We start from the raw sequence: 5,623 nt of genomic DNA, 5'->3' as shown, positions 1-5,623 counted from the left end.
GTAATTTGCAAATAGAGCTGACTCGAATCAGGTAAAATGCTATTCAAGGTTCAAAGAGAGGTGCACAGCCAAGACATGTCAGCTTGGGTTAAAAGATATGATTGCTGGAGACCAACATTGGGGCTCCAAAATTTCTGTAGGCAGGAAGGAAGCTGAGAAAGCTGCTCACCTCACAAGAAGCCCAAAATTATGAAGAGCAGGGGCTACTCCCAGGGACCTGGAATGGAAGTTAATCAAGGAATGTTTCCTACACCCTGCAGGATTTTGGAATTCTAAGAACCAATGATGATTGTGAGTCTCTCGGTTTTTCTTTCAATGAATAGAAGTGTTTATTCAGTCTTGGTTCAACCATCTCATATAAGGTATAGATTTTGTAGGGGGGAGCTGTAGATAATGGTTGTGCTCATTAGTGTCTGGATTAAGAAGACCCCTGTCTGGACATAATACAGAGACGAGATAGTGAGCTTTGAGCTTGATGTCATGACTGGTTGAAACTTTTGGGTGTCACTCTTCGCAGGAAGAGTGGGTATGTTTTTCTCATGCAAAAAAAGACAGAAATGATTATTTATGACCAAGAAGGTCGACTGTGATAAGAGACTATTATTTTTACTATTTATTTGCTTCTCTCCCTGTAGGAGAATCAGACAGCCTGAGACGTGGCTCCCCGTTTGCATTGTCAGCTAGAGGAGTGCATTTCCAGAAGACATTGGCATCAGGCAACGTCGCGTGACTTGCTTTAGCCGACTGAATGTGAGTGGAAGTGACACATAGCCTTTCTAAGCAAACGCTTAAGAGCCCCTGTGTGGTTTCAGCAGTTCTTTTTCCCCTCTGCTTGGACTTGTAAGCTGGGGGATGTTACTTCAGTCTCAGGCTGCCAATGAGACGACAGGTAGGGCAAAGCCACAGGTGACTCCTATCACCACCAAGAAACTCGAACAAGAAATAAATGGTCGTTCCTGTAAGCAAACTGAGATGTTTCGTAGTGTCCGTCACAGGGGCAAAAACTAGTCAACACTGGCTAGTGATACGACTCACATGTGGGCCCAACCAATGGGAAACACTGGCAGGAGACTAGAAGATGTGAGGAAGGGAAAACCATGTCTCTCCTTCCTTTTTTGCCGCAGGCAGTCTCTCCAGCATCAACTTGGTCTCCGGGTAGGCAGGCCCACGGGGCTTCCTGCTCCTGAGGATGGGCCCTGTGCTCCTCCCTTTGGCTGACTCTGCCTCATCCTCGTGCCCGTGCTGAGTTCCTCTAGCCTGATGCTGGTGGCTCCCTGCTGTCGCTAATCTGTATTTGGCTTCTCAGCTGATTCCCTGCATGAAAGTCCCTCTATTTTCAACATTTTGAGCCGTTTTGTCTAATTGCAGACTCGCTGATACACCATCCGATGCATAAATTTTGGAGTAACTATTGATCACAGATGTCTCAAACTTTGTGAGATTTTTCAAAAAAGGAAGACATGTTTGACTGTATCGTTTTTGGGTTTTTTTCCCTTTTTTTAGCGTTGTAACCGTTTTTAAGGATACGTCCCAGTAGCATTAAGTACGTTCACACTGTTGTGAAGCCATCGCTAGCATTCATCTCTAGAACTTTCTTCTTCCCAAACTGAAACTCCGTATCCATTAAACAACATTAAACAACATCTCCCCATTCCTTCTTTGGCCCAGCCCCTGACAACGACCATTTCACTTTCTGTGTCTGTGAATTTGACGACTCTAGGTACTTTATATAAGTGGAATCACATACTTGTCCTTTTGTGACTGGCTTATTTCACTTAGCATAGTGTCTTCAAGGTTAATAAGTTTATTTATTTGGGGGGGGAGGGGCAGAGAGAGAGGGAGAGAGAGAATCTGACACAGGCTCCACATTGCCAGTGCGGAGCCCGATGCAGGGCTCCAACCCCAAAACCATGAGATCATGACCTAAGCCGAAACCAAGAGGTGGGCGCTTAACCAACTGAGACACCCAGGAGCCCCTCATTCCCTTTTCAAGCAATCAGTCTCTCTCTTCCACTCTATCCAACCAATGATCAATTCCATTGATTTTACCTTAAACACAGCTCTGTCACTGCTCTTTTCTTTTGCCACTCAAGTTCAGGGCATGGTCTGCATCTTTATTTAACCTGGGCCACTGCAGCAGCCTCCTTGTTGGTCTCCCTGCCTCTGGTCTTAACACTTCCATCTAGGCTCCAAGCTGCGAACAGAGTCACTTTCTAAAGCAATCCTGATCTTGTCATTTTCTTGCTAAAACTCTTAAGTTGCCCATTGCTTTTAGAAAAAAGTTCCAACCCTATGTTGTGCCTTCCAAGGCCCTCTACCATTCAACCCTGACCTACTTCTCTGGTCTCCTCTGTTAATAATCCCTTTCTGGCTTCTGCTTTGTCTTCTTCATTTCATTAACCCCTTCTTATCCTTCAGGTCATAGGTTAAGGGTCACTTCCTTGGAGGGGTTCTCTGCTCCCATAATGCAATGCCCTGTACTTCCTCCATCACTCTACTTATCTGCATTTATTGTAATTATTTGTTGAAGTCTGTCTTCTCTTTGGACTATGACTTCTTTGAGGGTCAAGACCATGTCTTTCTAAGTGCTACATCTCTACCACCTAGCACAAACGATGACCACAATAAGTGTTAAATAAAACTTAGTTGTAGATTTGTAAGTTTTCATGTTATGGGCGGCGGAGGGGGGTGGGCGGCACCTGAGTGGCTCAGTCAGCAGAGCATCCAACTTTTGATTTTGGCTCTGGTCATGATCTCGTTTTGGATTCCCTCTCTCTGCGTCTCGCGTGTGCTCCATCTCTCAAAATACATGAGTAAAATAAAAAAAAAAAAAGAGAGAAAGTTTTTATGTTATAGGATGTATAGGTCCTGTAGGTGGTAGTCGACACCAAATACATACATGAGATAATCTAGGGAGAGGGTATCTCTAGAGAGAACATGAGAAGTAAGAAAGACAATGACGATTAAGATGAAGAGACGGATATGAAGCTAAGGGGGAAAATGAGGAATGAATGGCCAGATAAGTCGGAGAGATGTCAGAAGAGAATGCGGTCATAAGCCAAAGAAAAGAGTGCCTCAGAAAATTGGAGGCCCCCAACAAGGTCAACCACAGCAAAGAGAACAGGATACAGACTGAAAAGAAGTGCCACTGGAGTTGTTACAGAGCAAGAAAGATAATGTTTGACAACACTTGGGTTTATCCTTTGTCAAACTAATGAATTCAAGAAGGTATTGCCCGCCTCCTTTTCATTACTTCCTCTATCCATTAACCTGGCATAGATTCATTAAACATCTACTCTAGGCCAGGTACTGTGCTAGGTCCCAGGGAGACAAGAAAAATAGAGCAATATCCAGTCGGGCTTGTGGATCTCACCACCATTGCCTGCAAGGGAAAGTTACAAAGCACTGGCTTGTGCCCCAGCAAAGCCGGGGCTTGGCATTTTATGGGAGTTGGTACTGATTGACTTTCTAAATACACTCAATGAAACAAGAGTTAATGTGCAAGTCCAGAGGTCAGCAAGGCTTTGTTATCTTGTTCTGAGCTGGCAGGAGGCAAAAGGGAAAGTGTATGTGGTCCACTATTGCATCATTTCTGTCTGTTCCTAAGTCGGTTGCAGAGGGGATGTGGGGTTTTTTTTCCAAGAAAGCTAGTTCCTGTGCTCAAAGGCAGAAAACTGATAGAGCAACTCAACCAAAAAGCATCCCCTTAAGAAACTCTCTGAAGTTAATCCTTAGTGTTCACTCTGCAGAGATTCCTTTAACTTCCAGCAATACGATGTATTACTGACTAAATTACTGCTCTATTTTTTTTCCTGCCCTGTGCTCCACCTACAGTAGAACAGTGTGGCGTACTGTTCAAAAGGTCAATGAATCGTGCGTGAACTTCTGAAAATTAATGGGAGTCTGGATGGAGACAAGGGAGGGACACTCTTCCTAACTAATCAGAGAACTATCTTATTGGGTTTTCATTTAATACAGGGGGCATCTCATTTTATATAGTAGACATTGTTTTGAAATAAAAAGTTTAGATCAAAATGTCTTTAAAGCACATTATCTCTTTAATGCCCCAGAAAAACAAGATCATTTAAGGAAACCCAGCTCATCACACTAGGCATTCTTTGAAATACTTATTATCATGGGGATGCCTGGGTGGCTCAGTCGGTTAAGCGTCTGACTTTTGGTTTTGGCTCAGGTCATGATCACACAGTTCACAGGTTCGAGCCCCACAACAGGCTCCTCCCTGACAATGGGGAACCTGCTTGGGTTTCTCTCCCTCTCTCTGCCCTTCCCTTGCTCTCTCTCCCTTTCTCTCAAAAATAAACAAACTTTTAAAAAAAGAACTACTCATTATTATATAATCAAATAGTGAATGGTCAGTTCCTAATTTATAATTTGGATTTTGAAATATGCTTTTTTTTTTTTTTTTTTTAATATATAGGCTTGGGAAGTGATGCAATTAACTGACCACACAGGGGCCTCAATCAGGCAATCAGACTTTAGCTGTTGGGGTCTGGCCTGGCTCAACAGTTGAAAAACAAGGTCCAAAGAACTTATGCCTGAGAGAAATGTGCTCAAGGGACTCTGAACTCATGCCTGGACTTTCCCAGTGCTTACATCTGAAAAGTCCCTGGGGGACCTAGGGCGGGTTGAGCAAGGAAGGGGGGCAGAGTAAATCCTTCTTCACCAGGGAGGGTAGAAATAACAAGTCATACTTCCAGAGTGCTTACAACAAGCCAGGCTCTTCCTCAGACTCTTTTTTTACGTATTAAAAAACATTTTTTTTAACTTTACTTATTTATTTTGAGAGAGACAGAGACAGCGTGAGTGGGGGAGGGGTAGAGAGGGAGAGGGAGAATCCCAAGCAGGCTCTGTGCTGCCAGCTCAGAGCCCAAAGTGGGGCTCGAACTCATGAAAATGGGGGATCATGACCTGAGCGGATCGATTACTAACCGACTGAGCCACCCAGGTGTCCCTCTTCCTCGGACTCTTGACATGTATCAACTCAGTTAATCATTCCAACAACGCAGGAAACAGTTACCATTACTCTCCACTTCCCAAATGAGAAACTGAGTCAGGAAGGTTAACAGCAATTTGCCTGCTCTCCTACACTAAAAAATGGTGGAGCTGGTTACTCACCTTAGTCATCAGGGGCTTAGTAATATGCCTCAAATTCGCTTAAAATGCACACCTTTAAGATGAAAGGCAGGGCATGTCTGATGAAGCCTGTGACTTCAGAACGCCTTTTGAGACCAGGAATTACTCTGGGACGGCGGGGGGGGGGGGGGGGGGGGGTGCGGAGGCGGTGAGAGGAAAAGGTGAGAAAGGTGAGTTCCCTGTGTGCACGATGAAGGAGAGGTCTCCAGTCCATTCCTAGCTGGTGCAAGCTGAGAACTTGGACTTTTGCCGTCCTCGGTCAGACAGAACCCTAAAGCACACGGGGCGGAGGCGGAAAGAACACTGCCAAAGCCAGGGATCGCCGCTAGCCACGTGGCCCAACTTAGGAGCCAGGGGGGCTGTCCGCGAAGGCGGGGCCGGCGGGGCGGGGCGGGGCGCGGGGCCGGGCGGGCCGGGCGGAGTGCGCCTGCGCGCGGGGTGGGTCGGCCGCTTAAAGCCGTTCCCCGCC

Source organism: Puma concolor, chromosome D2, assembly GCF_028749965.1.
Source record: "Puma concolor isolate L17-30 chromosome D2, mPumCon1.1.hap2, whole genome shotgun sequence".
Taxonomy (NCBI): domain Eukaryota; kingdom Metazoa; phylum Chordata; class Mammalia; order Carnivora; family Felidae; genus Puma; species Puma concolor.
Note: the sequence above shows the minus strand (reverse complement) of the source record.